Source organism: Leptosomus discolor, chromosome 5 (assembly GCF_034619465.1).
Source record: "Leptosomus discolor isolate bLepDis1 chromosome 5, bLepDis1.hap2, whole genome shotgun sequence".
Classification (NCBI taxonomy): Eukaryota; Metazoa; Chordata; class Aves; order Leptosomiformes; family Leptosomidae; genus Leptosomus; species Leptosomus discolor.
Window position 1 is genome coordinate 15,012,069 of NC_141395.1, and position 17,351 is coordinate 15,029,419.

Genomic DNA, 17,351 nt, shown 5'->3' on the forward strand with positions numbered 1-17,351 from the left:
AAATTATTCTTTACATTGTGGGAGACCTTAGCATGTGCAGGCTCATAATAACATTAGTTTAAAGCTATGCAGACATCTTAAAGAGGTGGTGGTGTAGCTCTGTCGTTTGCATTTGCTATAACTACCCCCCTTACTTTCCCTGAGTAGGATATTCATCCCTTTTCCACAAGTCAGTGAGATCCCATTGTGAAGAAGGAAGTACAAGTCATAAGCCTATTTTTAAATGCGTTTTACTGGTTTCTTGAACATTTATCTTGCGCCTTTCTATTAGTTATTTATCACACATCCTTTCTTCTGAGTGGGAGAATTTTGTTCTGATACTAAATATGCCTTCACAGACCCTGTATCCAATCTGCTACACATGTTAATCTGGTTATTGCTTGCTTTGTGTGTCCATAGTTGGTGATACTGCTGTTACTTTCTGTACAGATCTTTAGGTTGGAAGGGCTACAAACACCTCGCTCCTTAGTTGTTTAGCTGCATATTTCAGTTTTATAGCTACAGCAGTCAGGTAGCACCTACAGGTTACTGGAAATACACAGGTCAGAAAAAGGGAAGATGTAATAGAGAATGGATGTCTTGGTGGGAGGCAGGGAAGTCACTGAACAATTCATGGTTAATGCTATGCTTTACTAAGAATGCAAGGCTTTTGTACGAAATGTCTATCAGATTAATAGAAGTGAGATCAAGAGAGTCACTTGAGGAAACAGCTTTTGGAGGGATATTTCAAATTTTTAGTACTTGAATTAAAAACAAAACAAAAATCAGAGGATAGGAAGATGTTAATTTTTTTCTGCTAGAGTCTTTGTATTAGTAGGAATGTTATAAAAATATTTAGGAGTTAAAGTGACTTTCTATTCTTGTGGAAAGAAGAAAAACATAAGTAAAAGGCTAACACGTACTGTATTTCACGCCTTCTGATGCAGAGAGACTAGAAGCATGATAGTATCTGCCATTCTGTGCTATCAAACTGTTTCAAGGCTATCAAAGCTCTCTGAAAAATACTTATTCAGGGAAACAGTCAGATTTTTGACTGTAGAGATTAGAAATGGAAGAAAGAAAAAGATGTTAATCACTTGCAATGTGCCTGAAACACAAACATCTTGTTTTCACCTCTTCCCATTGTTAACCACATCCACACTAGGAGCTAGAGTTGCCAGACAGTCTGAATTTTTCAACTGCTTTGCTTGTGAAGTAGGTTTGGGTGGGAATAGAAGGAAAAGGAACAAAAATAGTGTAGCTGATTTCTATTCAATCTTTTCACTGTGTAGGAGCCTAGAAGGTTGTAACGTTTTTCACTGCCAAACCTCTGGCCCTGTTTGTGAGCACCAGAAAAATGGGATCCTCTCTGGACCCTCTCCTGCAATAATTTTGTCTCTTCTTTAACAAGCTTGTCTATTTTCTGATCAAGAGTTGACCAAGAACAAGGAAAATGAAATTATTTGGAGCAGCAGCAAAAAGCTTTACAGAAGTAATAACTATGCAGCATATTCTTTAAGGTTATGTAGTGGCACCTTTTATGTTTTCACATATTCAGTCATAAAACTCCATCAGTCTTTTTAGTTCTACTTGTCATGTTTTCTTTTGCTTTTTTCTTGTGACCTCACAGCTTTGATATTCTATGTAGATGTAATCTGCAACACTTAGTCTTATTTAAACTTCAGTGGGGTTTGACAGGCAGAGTTTGCTATACACAATTTCGATTTGATCCTTAAGTACAAGAGAAGTCATTATTTTTGCAGAAGTAGCTGAAGACTGCTCATTTTCAGAGCGCATGTTTCAGAGCTCAGACAATTTCATATTTTTCTTGGGCATGAAACCTGTATAAGTAGGAGGACTCTGATCCCAGATAACTGAAGGAGTTGTCAACACCCTTATTGATTACCCTATCTCAAACTGGAACATCTTCATAAGCTTCCTTAGCTGGTGTCAGTGAAAATTATTAAGATAAGCTTCTGTGTTCTTACCAGTTATTTCCTACCTATTTTCTAATGTCTTTTTGGTTTGATTTATGTCAGTGGTTACAAAGATCATTTCCCTCTTAGTAAAGTGCAGTATATTGTATGAATAACACCGTGTTTTGAGGGATTGGCTCATGCTGCTTTAAGCCAATTTTTACCTTGCTTTTGCCCTATTGTTGGAAATATTTTTGTGCTTTACAGGTATGTAAATAAAAGAGGCATAGTTGGACATTTACACCTAAGCGTATACTCAGATGAAGAGATACGCTTCATTCCTCAGTGCTTTGTGACATGAGGCAGCTTGAATTAACAAAGAATCGACTAGTTTAAAGATTCTTCAGGCTCCATGATAAAGAGCTGAGGTAATAGAGAACTGGCAGTTGTAAGCGAAGGAAGTCTGACCAGAGTCCTGCTGTAATCATCTGGTTCGTCTAGATTATGTCTTGGAATAAAAAAATTATCCTTCTAGCTACTTGTATAAAGGAGGGAGTAAGCTGGGTAGTGAAAACACAATATGAAGTCAGATGATTCAGGGAAATAGGAATAGGATTTTAAAGGTATCGTTTAAGAAATAAATTTAACTAATAACCCTGTCATTGTGGTTTAGGCTAAAAAATTTGGAGGTTTTTCTGTGTCTACCTGGAGACGGATATCACTAAGATATTTCAACTGCTGATACTCAGATGGGATCAGCAGCTCTGGGGAACAAGTGACAATGTTTCTCAACTGTGCAGTGTTTCTTCATTGAATCAGTGTAGAGAACTTAAGGACTTTACAATAATATATTCCATGTTTAGTTTTTCCCTGAATTTAAACAGGCTGTTGAGTTCTACATGCAGTATACCAGGATGTTCTTACAGAAAATTTATTCTGAAAAAAGAATAAAAAACCAGCTTTTATATCAAAATTTAAAAAATTACTAATTCATATTTAAACTTCAAACAACATTGTTGTCATTCATGTTGCATCATATCTGGTTCCTGACTGGATGATATTATAAAAACTTGTGTCACATCCTGTGTAATTTCTAAATGGATCATTTCATAACTTACATTAGGAAAAATATTGCAGATTTTAATTTGGGGGGAAGATTTCAAGTTTTCAAATTAAAACCATTTAACAAAATAGAACTCACTCATCACATGTGAAGCAAAGAAAATTTCCTCTTATTTCTGTCAGACTGGTGACTGAAAGTCAGGCATTTTCACATCCTGTGTTTTTTGTTTTCCTGTTCATACATTTGGGAGTTGTAATAGTATTTCGGAATCCTAAAAAAAGTGTTTGTGGAAGAGTTGCTGAAACCTCCTCAAAGGAAAGGCAACTCCTTGTGACAGATATATGTCTAATCTGCTTTTACACACTCTGATGATGGAGGTCTCTTAACCCGTCTAAGGCAATTTGTTCCAGTTTTGGCTATTCTTCTAGTTACAGCCTGTTTCCTAGTATTAATCTGTCGGGTATTACAACATATATGTGAAGATGACAATACTTTGAAGTAATGTTGTAAAGCTATCCATACAACTGGCAATAGAGATGCACATTTACTTACCAAAAATAATGTGATCTAGCACAGGCTGTGAAGGGGGTTATTTTCTGTATTTTATTCAGTCTGGTGATTCATGCTGCAATTAACCAAGATTGACTGATGACTTCAGCATACTTGTTATGAAAAATCAAGCCATGATCCTCTCTGTCAAGCTGACTTGGTTGGGAATTTGGTTCCTACTTCACTTCTCAAGAAGTCTTGAACTAAAGCCTATTCATGTCATACCAGCTTCTGAATACAGTCATGATGGCCCGTGACTTTAGCTTGGTTTGTATAGCAGTCAAGCGTATATTCTGCATTCTGCATTCCAGTTACCATTTCACTTTTAATGGAGTGTAGACCTGTAAGACACCAGCGGCTGCGTGGAGTTCACTTAGAGATGTGGGTCTCACTTCCCTGTCAAATATTATGACCGTACAGACAGGAAACAGGTACAGAAGAGTGGGCGGGAAGCTTAAGCCCAGATGTGATGCTTACCTGTTCTCCTTATTTTGAGGCCTGCTTTTCCTTACCTTGCAATGAGCCTCAGAACACACTTCAATGGCAGAGCATTCTGGTTTTCATACAGAAAATGACAAGGTGGAGTACGTTAAGGGCTTTTTCCCCACTTTGTTTCAGAGATGCTCTGCTAGTGTTAGTGCCTCAAAACAATCACGTGAATGTAGAGTCTATCCTTTCAAGCACTGGGAGTTCCCTCTTGAGATGCCAATGAACTGAGTTGGGCTGTCTGCACATTTTCCCCACAGTTCAGGATCCTTTAAGTGATGATAATTTTTTGTAAAGGAAATGATTTACATCAGGCTAAATACATAAGCCTGGAACAACTAGAATGGCCAGGGGCCTGGTCTGGAAAGTGTGTAAAATGATGTAATATGTTATAGAGCTCTGTTTCTTTCCTGCAATCTGAATACATTTTGATTACTTTATCAAATATATGCATCTAGAAGGACAGAGATATCTGGTTGAGGTTTTTCCTGAACCTGGATTAATCAAGAGTGGTTCAAAGTCCTGGTTAGTGAAAATAAATAAGTAAATTAAAATGATAAGAAATACGATGATAGCATAGACACACACCTTTGCAAGCTTTCAAATCTCTGAAATCTAAGCCTGTACTGTTACGGAAAAACACTACTGTAAATATGATGTGTTATTATGACTATTGGTGAAAACAGAAGGAAGGCATTCATTCCTTTCCTATTCTACAAGATCATCTGAAAGCAACAGATTTCACTGTAGAACAGAATACATTATGAGTATGTATTTGATTATACAGATATTTAAAGTAATTACATAACACATAAGTAGTATTATCTTAGCTAGAGGCTCAGTGTGTTTATTCAGAATTTTTCTGCATCTCTGATGCAATATTATCTTCCCTAATTAGAAAAGAACATATTTACCTATTGTGTTTTATGGGATTATAAATTAAGCTATATTAGTAATAAAATGCAACCTTATTACAGCTGGACTGTGCCCCTGTGTGTCCCAGCCAGGCAGAGGAGCATAAGGAACCTCTCTTACCGCTTTCTCAGCCCATGTACTTCTTGGATGCTGACAAAGTGGGATGTCATGCAGTTCTTGTATTTTGCAGATAGACAAGAAGTGGACAACACTGGAAGAAATTTAATTGTGCCTTTAGATTATGGTGTCTTTGCACTGAGAAGAAAGTCAAAATACAGAGAGAATGTCTTGTCGCTTGTGTCCATTTTTTTTAGTATGGGTAAATGACATAGCAAAGAGACATTGTAAGTCTTAATGAAGATATGCAAGTTGTCAGTATTGCTAAGTAAAAAGAAGAATAAAAATCAACAGCTATTTGGGGAAGAAAATAGGGGAATTTTGTGATTTTCTCTGCAAACTAAGTGAAATTCTGTTCTAAAGCAATTTAATATTTTAAATCATTGCCTTAAATGTGAGTGAACTTCCAAGTGATTTATTTACCCTGACTGTCAGAACTATCAGCAACAGCTTGAATATATATGGAGTTTTCACTCTGTTTCATGTGACACCTGCTGCAGATGATAAGACTGAAGAACAGCAGAGACTTTTTCCATGGTTACATGAAGGTCAGGGGTGGTTGCTGCACCTTCAGTAATCCAGGATGAAAAGTGTTTGGATACATTTGCATACTAGAAGTGCCCTGTTATTCGCTGAGCAGATTTACCTTCATAACTGAAACAGATAAACTCTGAGCTGACTGAAAGCTTGTATTTCGTTTTAAATCCATATAGCTGAAGAAATGCACAAGACTATTGAACAGACTCAAGACTATCAAATGTCTTTCTTCTAAGTGCATGAGTGCAAGAGAGTTGCTTGTTTTCATTAAGAGAATTAAGAATACTCCTTTTGCGGTAGCAAAAGAAATGATGGTTGGGAGAACAGTCAAGGCTCGATGGTGTACAATTTATTAATGAAGTCATCTGTAATGAGAGAAAAAGAACATTTCTGAATTTGCATTAGGACTGGGTAAAACAACAGCGTTATCCATGGAGACACAACTTAATTTCTTCCACCTTGTATTACAATAATGACGTTCACAAAGTTCAATAGCACAATCACATACTGCTACTCAAGTAGCGTTAGTAAAAACTAGCACCATGTCTAAAGATCTGTTTGATTCTATTCAGTTATAAGAATGTATAAGAACAGCCACACCTAGTCAGATCAGAGGTCTGGCTAACACAGTGATCTGTGACAGTGATTTATAAGCGCAGGGAAAGAGTATGCAATGTGTATGACATACCCTAACCTGCAATCATAGTACATCATGGGCAAGACTGTGTGTATTTTGGCATTTGTGTGTGTCTTCCAAACCTTCCATGGTTAATGCAAGACAACACAATACAGCTATGCGGTTTTTCAGACTTGAATGGGACTTTGTTGTTATGGTGCTACCTTAGCCCTAAATCCCTGTATGTGCAGGAGACCTTCCTACTCTCTGTAACTGGAGAAGTGTTTTCCTGTCTTCAGTACAAACCCTAAACTTAACTGATGCCAAAGGCTATTCCAGTCTTTCTGAGGCAGAAGATTGGAGTAGGATGCTGACAAGACAAAAATGATGAGACCAAAGGGGGGAAAGAAGGAAATGGAGAAGCCTAAGTAGCACAGGACTGTTTATAAGAGAGTTTTGTTCGTATGCAGGGAATGATCATATCATCAGGTAGTAAGTTTTCCGTGCAGGGTCATTTGCACAGACTAGAATGGTGAGTGCTCTAAATAAAACTATGAAATTATTCTACTAATTCCCCAGCATTTGGGGTAAATGCACTTTAAATGGAGATCTCTTTAAAAATACTATGTTTGTAATTACAGTAAGGAATTTGTTTCAAATTACATGGTCATCCTTTTCAGTAAAGCATCACTTGCAAAATTTATGAACAACAACTTGCATGCTTGTTGCTAACATGGTTTGATTTTTACTGCTAAAAGACAAATTAGTCTCTACCAGGCCAAAGCTGGCTGAATATTTGGATTAATTTGATGCTCCATCTTGTCTGAAATAATGGTATTTAGCAATTCCACCAGCTGGCCAGCAAGACTAGAATGAATATGCATTTTGCTATACATTGCAAATAGTAGTGTAATCAGGAGAACTAACTGAGAATAATATGATTGGTTAACTTTATTTTAATTTTAACAATTCACTGAATAATAAGAGCAGCAATTTAAAAAACATTTGTTAAAATGTGATTTCATGAGAATTGAGACAAAATACAAAATCTAGAACTTACTGTCTTATATAGTAACTAGAGTATCTAGAGATCTGTATAGTCGATGAGGTAGATCTATTTAAATGAATGGGCCATTTTCTATTGCTTTAAGTGGACAATAGGTTTGGCCGGAGAAAGCAATGTTTTTATATGATATCAAGAAGGCAAAATATATGGGTACTAACAAAAGCACATCTGACCTAACACAGGCTACAAATCCATCCACCAAGCAAGATCCCATATGTACATACGTACATGTAATCGCACACGTACACACACTGCATTTTGCTAAGCTTCTGGTTGCCTACAATGACAGTAAGCCCAACCCATTCCAGTTCTGATGGTCATTTGGCCGAACACTCAGAGCTGAGAAATGTCCACTGCCAACGGCAGGCAGCAGAGGATCAGTGCTGACAGCTGCAACCTCAGCTGTGACAGCGGGGAGGGGAGTGATTTCTGGATGAACAAGTGCCAAGGTCCTTAGGGATTTAGGCTGTGGCTCCGCAGGAGGCTTGAATATGTTCATTATTTTAAGAAATTTTAAAACTCTTCATTTTTTTAACACTATTTAACATCATATGGTTAAATACTAGGCTGGAGGAAGGACTTTAAGAAGATCTGATGTGTGTAGCAGAAGATAGTATTCTACTGCTCAGACATTGGGTTAAGTTTTCTTAACTAGTGTGACTTTATTAGAGTGAAATCACTGTTGGCATAAAGTCTGGATATGGTTCAGGGCATAGCCTGTGGCTAGGACTGTAGGAATGAGACCATCCTGTGGGGGCAGAGAAGAAAGAGAATAGCTGCATAAAATCTGCCTTTGTCATCGGTTTGCCCTCATGGTCAGAGGATTGTGCCCTAGCCCCACTCCATTTAGTATTACGGATGTAGCCAACAGAGTTTTTCAGTGCTCTGCAGAGAGTTTTTTCTTTGTCCCAGATTAATCAAATCCTTTTTACCTCTTGTTGACTTTTGTAGTTGTCACAGTAATGGATATGAGGTGATAAACTAGACATTGGCTACTTTAGAGAACTCAGGCTATGACTGTATTGCTGTGTAAGAGCAGATCGTCAAGGTGATACTAACTTTCTCATTCAGTCAGCTTTAATCTAGTTCCCTTTGGAGAAGAGGTACAGAAGTAGCAGAGAAGCCCAAAACAGTATCAGAGTGAGCTCATAGTTAAGCAGCCAAGAGATTAAGGCTTCAACCTGGGCAGTGACCCTATTTTATTTAGTGGTATGGAAATTTTCTGAGGCTATCAGTACTTAGCCTTAGTCTGAGTGATTTGGAGTATTGGCTTGTAAGCCTTGGAGTCAGAAGTGTGGAGGACACATGGATGACCAAACTAACAGAAAAAGGCTGCTTTCTGACAGTATTTTTTTTCCAGGGGATTTTCATTGACATAAAGATATTTCATTGAAATAAAGCTGTTTTCTGGGAACATTTTAAAATAACAAAAATGTTTTGTCAGAATGTTTTCAGCTAACTTGTTTGCTGGCACTGACTGTAGCTGTTCATCAGCATGTGAAGTTACATGAAGTGTTTGTTAAGCTATTGGATCACACCAGCCCCTGATGTATTCTGTAACTACACCTCACAGCTGTATTCTATGCAGTCTTTTTTCCAGTCTATGTATGATCAACCAGTGTCATTTTGTTTCATCTTAACTAAGAGAAATCTAAATTTACAGGTGAAATTTTTACTTCTAGGTTCAGGCTGGTTTTTGCCTTTCCTCAGTTATGAGCTGGCATCTCTGAGAAGCTGCAGTCCCTGTGCACTCGTAAATAATTTGTGGTGGGTGTGCATCTTTTCTTTCATATTACAGTCCATGTATGGAATCATCTTAATAAGCTTTAATAGGGAATATAATCCGGAAAACAGATTTTTAAAAATTCCAGAAAATAATACTGAAACTTTCTCTATTTATCAGTCTTCAAGGAAATAAACTAACACAAATTTACTGCACTTCTGAAAGATTAAAGAGTAAGCCTTTTTTCTTTTTTTTTTCTGCCTTGAGAGAGAGAGAAATAGGCCGAGTGAATTTGAAACTGGAGCGTTCAGAGTCTAAAGGACCTACATGAAGTTAAGCTTCTAGCACTGATTGGCAGTCTCTGAAACAAGGAAAGAATGATGACATAAGGAAAAAGAAAATCAGAATAAATGTAAAGCCACAACAGCTAACTGACCACACGGGATCGGTCCTAGTTTTGTTCTTATTATTAGCTTGAATGTGTCTGTTTTTTCAAGTTTCCCTTCCCTGCTGGAAGAGAATAATCTCTCATGTATCTCATATATAAGCTTGTCTAGAGGTTTTCTTTTGGTTTGCTGGAAATCAGGAAGAAGTTATGGAAAATAGTTTGGAGGTTCTTCTGAGTGATGTAGAGGACTGATAGGTGCAATTTTTCTGTAAGTGAGATTATAAACTCTGTAGAACTGCTCTTGTCCTTTGAGCTTTACCCTATTTTTTGGTCTATGCAAGAGAGTGAATCGTTTGCCACAAAAGAGAAGAGTTGAAGTGTATACTGCCATGATGAGTGCTTAGCTGGTCACATAGTCTTTTTTTCTGTCTAAAGAGGCAGTCAAAACATGCTGGGAACATGGTACAGAATAGATAATATAAATGTATCTACATATAATATAAATGTATATATATAATATAAATATATCCGAAGTGTAGTATGAATGTATCCATAAACCCTATCATTGTGGCTTACAAAAGCCACTTATTTCTATCGCCTTACAATGATTGGTTCATAATATAGTTATCATTGTCTGTTTTTATACAAAAATATCACTGCTTTTATTTACTTGTTTAATTTTGCCGGTACATATCACTGTCCTCAATAAAATTGGGTAGACAGGAAGTAGTTTTGTAGACAGATGTTGGCAATCTATAGCTGTTTTTCAAGACACAGAAAAGAATAAAGAGTGTTTGTTGCCAGAACATGGACTATTTAATCTGTTCGGTCAATACTACTACTTTTTATTTTAATTTTTAATCAATATTTTGACTAGAAAGTTATATTTGACATGGAGTTAAGTGAGCTAGTAATTGGGAGACCTGGATTCCTCTACTGTTAAATCAGTTCAGCCAAGTCTCATGTGTGCAGATATTTACCATCATAAACAGAGAATACCTGGTTATATGTTTATTTGAAGCTTGCTGAATTTTATTTGTTTTAATAAGGAGCTTATATATATAAGAGTTATGATTTAAATTTCTCTGGGTGATTCCACTGGTTTTTAAACTTGTTAGGTTCCAGCATCCAGATTTCTTACAGCTGCATTGTTGGGAATAGTTCAGGCTGCTGTCTGATTTTGCTGGGGACCAAAGAGATGCAAGCCAAAATCACTGTCTGTAACCTACAAAGTACAGTTGTAGACTAAGCATGTTTTTATTATATTCCCGTGATAAAGAGCCTGCCTGAAGTACAGAAGAAGATTCTTATTAATAACAGTGTTAAATTTTGAAGTGTTGTATCATCATGTAAGCACTATTGTAATGAGCTACAATCTTTCCACGTGATTCAGGTTTTTTGCATATTAAGGTTGTTGCCTTTACTGATTTTGACTGGAGACAAGGGGTTAAAGAGTTAAAACATAACATACCTGAATTCAGAACTGAAATTTGAAATTTGGATTTATCTGACTGTATTGAAGTCAGGAGAAGGTTTGTAGTTTAATCCAATTGATTTGGCCTACAAAATTGGGAAATTTATTTTGTTTGTTTGTTTGTTTTTTGTAAATAATGACTACTAGAAAAGAGAAATGAGAGAAATGTTCTATTTTTCAAGTTATATTTTCATTGAAAATTTAGGAACAAATAAAAAATGAGAAAGCTTTATGGAAAATGTTAAGTTTTAATTCCTTCCTCCAGATGTTCATTACACAAAGCCATTTTAGGTTTGGATAATATAGGATGGATAAGCAGGTTAGTGAAAAGAGTGGGAGAAGAAGGGAAAAAACCCACCTCTATTGCATGGTAGAGAGCAGGGCTTGAGCTTCAGTGTGAAAATAACATATTGTTCAGTAACTGGTTGTAATTCTGAATACTGCTAAAACGACTTTTGTGGCCTTGTTCCAAGTATATTAGTTTAGCCTAAAAGTCACCAGTGCTTCTGGGAATGTGGCTGCATTTCAGTATAATGGGATTATTCTAAGGAAACGTGTGGGGAACTACATGAGAAATTGCTTATAATTTTCCATGTAAAATTATGAGATCTCTAATAACATACCCAAGTATTCAATTTGTCTGAACAAAATTTGTAGTGTCTTCCCTTTAGTAAGAAATATTTCTAAGCCCCTGTATGCATATTGCATACATACATAATACTTAAAGAGCACAGGGAAGATGGATCTGATTGTTCTCCCTTACATATGTGCACTTCCTGACTGCCAGCCTCAGGCTCAAAGAATGTACTCTGAATTGATAAAATTAAGAAGATAGCTTTGCTTTGCTTTATCGTTTCTATTTTTTTCACTGAAGAAATGAAGGGAGAAGCAGCCAGTCTCTGGCTCATTGGACCAGGAGGAGTAATGAAGAAAGCAATAGAACTAAAAAAATACCTTGAAATTCAGAGCTGCTCATCAATCAAGTAGCCATACTCCAGCCAGCTACTTTAAATGTGCATTTAACTTACAAACCATTTGATCCCTTAAACCTGCAGCTTTGTAACTGTTGTTAACTAAATGTTTAGAGTTCTTTTAAAGAAGAGGGAGAAAAGATTATATTCTTAAAATGTGTTCATTAGCTTACTCTAGCACACCAAATCCATGTTCTAGCGAGGTCTAACAAGGGCAGTTATATAAATATAAATCCTCTGTTGAACAATACAATGATATACATTATTATTCTTTGATGTATCAGGCCTCCCTCTGTCAGAGATAGCATGTCAGACTAGTTGGAATTCTGTTTACATTCATTTTGGCAATTACTGTACTTTCTTATGTATTCACATGTATTTCATTCTCATTTACGTTACAAATCCCTATGTATATTTTAAAATAAGTGCACAAAAATTACTTACTTTACAAAATATGTGTTCTGTATAGAGCTCGGCTTGAGAAATAAAACAATTACGCTTTTGTTCAGATCGCTTTCTTTTTCTGTCTCTAATGTGCTAGCACAACACTGAGACACATTTGTGCTCCAATTAAGAGCAGATTTTATACAAGTACTAGAAAGCAGTATTAATCTGCATAGAACAATACTACTTGTACTGAGGGAAATATGGTGAACTGTATGTTAGAAACTTTGATTTGAAAAACGTTAATCTGCCAAAACTATGAAATTCTGGCTGCCCCCATGACCCAAGTAGAAAGAAAAGGAAAGAACAAAGCCGTATAGGTTACTGTAATGCAGACTTTTAAAAGAGTTGTTCTTTGCTGTTGTGTATCGATCAGGTGACTGTTAATGCAAGTCAGTAATACAAATAGGAGCATCTGGTAAAACTCATTTATTGTTAAAATGAGTTCATTTCAGTGACTGATGAACTGATCGATACACCTTTTTCCCACCAAAACACCCTTTTGTGTGAGTACCATTCCCATCATGTATTAAACCAGAGACTAACTAGAGATCTTGCTTTCTCTCTTCAGGAAAAGTAGAGACCTAACAAGGAACTCAGATTGCCATAGAAAACAGAAGGACCCCTAATGAACTGAATGATGCACATTAGAAGACTCTGTGTTTATCTGTAGTGTATAACTTTTAATTTATTTATTTGTCACTTCAAAACAGACTGTTCTGTGAAAAAATTCATTTTCTTACTAAATCAAGTTCCTACTTATGGAATTGTTTTCCTGCACAATGTATTTTTTTCTAACAAAGCTCTTGAGGATGAAGGGTTGCAACTTTCATCAAAACAAGAAAATAGCAGAGACAGACACAAGTAACATTCTTGACAGCTTGAAGAATGCAGGTGCTAATTATACTTTACTTAATGCATACGAAAGAGCCTAAAAATCCATTAACAGACAGAGAACTTCATTTTCACATACAATCTCCTCTGAAAGGAAACTATGAGCAAAGAGAGCTGCTAAGAGGTCTCCTGGGATCAAATCTTTGATGGTTTATTGATCTCATTCGATGCTTTTAGAATCATTAAAAGTCACCTTTCTTTTGTCATTCAGTCCTAGGGAGTAAATTGAACATTATGTTCATGTAGGTCATTGAGTACTTTTTACAGTAGTTTATTCAAGCAAATGGAACAACGTGCCTCTACTGACTGACTGGCAAGATTAGGATATCAGAGGAGAAGAAAGATTGTTAAAGAGAAACAAAGCACCAATTTGTTTTGTAATAGGCTGCTCTTGAAGAGCAAAAGATTCAATTACTTAAGAAAGTGAAGTGTCTAAAGGGGCTGTGGATTTCATATGTGTGTCTTTGTGAAAGTCCTTGTCTAAAATAAGTCCTTATAGTAAATATAACCATTTTTTTTTTCCTGTGTTAGGGAATCAGAAAGCAAAAAAGAAAACAACCAAAACCCCCATTCTTTCATCATCTCTAGGAAAATAAATGGTAAAACTGTATTCAGTGTAAGGCACTAAATGAAGAGATTATTCTGAGAAAATGAGAGCAAATACCATCAGAAAGTGTCTTTCTCCTCGGAAGAACTCTAGTATTTGTAGTATTCAATAAAGCTTAAGACAGCTGCTCAATTAAGACACCTTTAGTAAAAAAGCAGCACATCTGGGTGCAGGATGTTGGGGGTTTTTCATGTTTTCTCCCCGCTGTGAAGCAGGAAAATAAATATTTTGGGGTTTGTTAATAAGCAACTTGTAACCCAAAAGCAAAATGATTTCTCTGTTCTCTTTGGTACCTGGCAGCAAATCAGTAACAACCACTCTGGTTTCACAAGTGTCTGACCTCTACTGTTACACTGAAGTACAGCGCCCACAGTAGGAACCTCTTGCAATCCAAAGCAGTTTGCTAAGTAGTAATTCATCTGGTTCCCACCAATTTGGGGTTTTTTACCACTCTGATTTAAGGGCCTTAAGTCAGAACAGCCAAATGACTCTCCCTTTATCTGAGTGTAAGCAGGGACTATATACTGTCATCTGCATTACTGTCTTCATCTGCAGTCTGATAAAAGCTGTTTTCTCTGCTTGTCACCTTTTCCAGTGGAAAAGACTCTGGGTTACCAGTGCTATTAGGTACTGGTTAGCAGGTTAACAAGCTGCTTTATGACACATTGAATCCATCCAATCTGACCCATCAGTTAGCAGGGGCAATAGTTTCTCCTCCCAGCTTTAAAAAGGTGGATTCAAATAATGTTTTAGCACTTCAGTTTGTAAGTTTTGGAGACCACTAGCTCTGGTAAAAACTATTTGTCCTCACCTCTGTTTAGGTGTGTTTCTTATTTCTCTGTGAGTGAATGAATAGGGTGTGTGATGGCTTATTTCTTTTATTTTGCTTGAAAACAGTGGAAATGGAAAGTGCTTTTTACTTGATCATTCCTACTTTTCAAAAATGAAAATTTTCTTCTGATTTATTTGTTTTTCTATGAAAAGATAAACAATTTCTAGAGATTTAAAACTAAGTAGATAGAAAATTACTATGTCTATATTTGTCATGTGTTGAGACTGGGCTGGCCACTAATGAATGACAGACGCTGTCTATTAACCCCTCTCCCCTCCCAAAAGGGAAAAGAGAGAAACTTTATGGTTTGGAAAAGAAAACTAAAACAGCTTTAATGAAACCATAACAATAAAAGAAAAGATAATAATAAGAATAGGGAAATAATGAAATATACACAATATGTACAAATATATACAAATAGATACAAAACCAATACCAAACCCAACTCCCCCCACCCTGATGACGATACATCACCACCACACCGCAGGGCTGGCACTGGGGCAGTCCCAGGCTGGACTTGGCGGCAGACAGGGACGGGATGCCGGAGTTGGACTCAGGCACTGGATTCAGGGATGCACGGATCGGGATTGACCATGGAAGAACAGACAGAGTCCTCCTCAGATGTCGGCCATGGAAGAAGAGAGATGAACCCTCGTGATCTCTCAGCTTTATACTGAATATGATGTATATGGGATGGAACACTCTGTTGGTCAGGTTTGGGTCACCTGTCCGGTTCGCTCCTCCCTGCAGGTTCGACCTTTTACGTGCTTGTGACCCTTTTCACTCCCGACACCTCAACACGGAGTCCAAGATTTAGCAGTGACCTTGGTCGCTATAAGAACAAGTATGAGCAAGGGCCTCTCTGGATCCCATTCCTTGATACTGACTGTAAACATCAGGTCTTATCACTGCTAGAAGCAGTCACTGTCTGGAAAAACATGCTGCTGTTTCAGAAAGTGCATTTAGTTAGAAGAGATTTAACTGAAAAGTAAAAGCACTGAAACAGAATTCGTTCTTGTTTAGCCCAAACCAGGACAATATTCAACTCATTTAAAATTTAGAAGTATTTTATAAGAAGATAATGTAGGAACATAAGAATATTCATGGAATTCTATACAGAAATGTTGGCTAGAAGGTACCTCTGGAGGTCTGTAGCCCAGAAGACTGCTTGAAATGGAATGATTGTGAAGATCAGCTCAGCTACGACTCTGTGTGGCTGTCTTGAAAACCTCCAGTGATGCACCACCTTCCTCATGAAGATGTCAGATGACAGTTCCATTTAAATCAGTATCCTGTCTTCAACAGAGGCCATTATCAGGTATCTAAGAAACAATAAATGAATGAGGCAAATGCATTTCCTCGGAATAGTCTTCCAGCCTCAGACAGCAAAAGTCATAGCAAAGTGCTCTATAAATATTTTGGATGATTTTCTTTATTTCTTTCTTAATTTGAGGGGGCGGGGAGGGGGGAGGGGAATATTTTTTCCCCAACCAATATTAAATAGGATTATAAGCGTATTCAAATATTCGTTTCATTTGATAAAATCCCTAGCTTTCAGCATTGTGAACAGAAGAGGAATAAGTACTTCAATAACATTTTAATGAAAAATATAGCATGAGATAGAGACCTACTGCCTCTGCAGAAAGCAAACAACTGAATGGTGTAGATATATTTTTTTTCTTGAAATTTTTTGGTACTAGGGATGGGAAAGAAAGGAAACAGCTATTCTGTCATGCAAGACTTTCTTGCTTTCCATTTGCTATCTGAATTTGTTCTGCTGAAGATTATTGTTGCTTCCAGACTCCCTCACTGAATATACACTACTTTGAGCCATATCTCTTGTTGGTCTTGTTTTTCACTTTCACTTCAGAGAAGTAAAGAATATTATCCAGACTTCCTTTCTTGCTCTGTCCAGAGTGGCCTAATCTCTACTTCTATGCTTGACTCTTCTGAATGTGGGAGTTTAGCATTGACTCAAAATCAGTTCACTTACCAGTAATTGAAGATCTGTTCTAAATTCTCCAGAATACTTTGTCACATTGGAATAAACTGCCCAAACTCAGTTCTCGGAATTTACATTATGATTCATTTATTCATTTGTTTAATTCAGGTGACCAGTGATTTAAGTATGTCACTCTGCAAAATTATATCATGGTGTTATGTGACACTGATATGCCTGGATTTTTCTAAATGTTCTAATACATTGAAAAAGTTCCAACTACTTTGTAACTCCGAATTTTATTATTGATAATTTCAGCAAGTACTAACAGGGCAGCAAAACCTTTCTTCTTTGATGGCAGGACTTACTGTCTTATTTCTTCTTGTATTTTTTTTTTATTGACGATCAGCACTGGAAGTTTTAATAGGCAATATAGCAAGGATTAAAACCTGCATATTAATTGTCTAGCTTTGCCAGATCTGGGCTTATAAAAAGAGAATTGCAGCAACAAAATATAACAGCATACTGCTGGTCGAAACAGGACTCAGTTTGTCTCCTTTAGTCAAAAATTCCCTATATATAAAATTAAGTTTTTAAGTAAGTCTATTCTTGTCCTCTGTCATTCTGACACCCACTGCCCTGCAATTTTAACTAGAGGAGCTGGCAGATGACACACCACTTACTACAAGTTTCATCATCTTATTGTACAAAGGCCTTGTCAGTTGCAGGTGCCACTGGGAAATTGCTACTAGCTTGATGGAGATTATTTTTGTTTTACTTCTTTTTATGTCCCTGGCTCTATTCTCCCTATTTCCTCCTTTTCCTTAAGGGGATC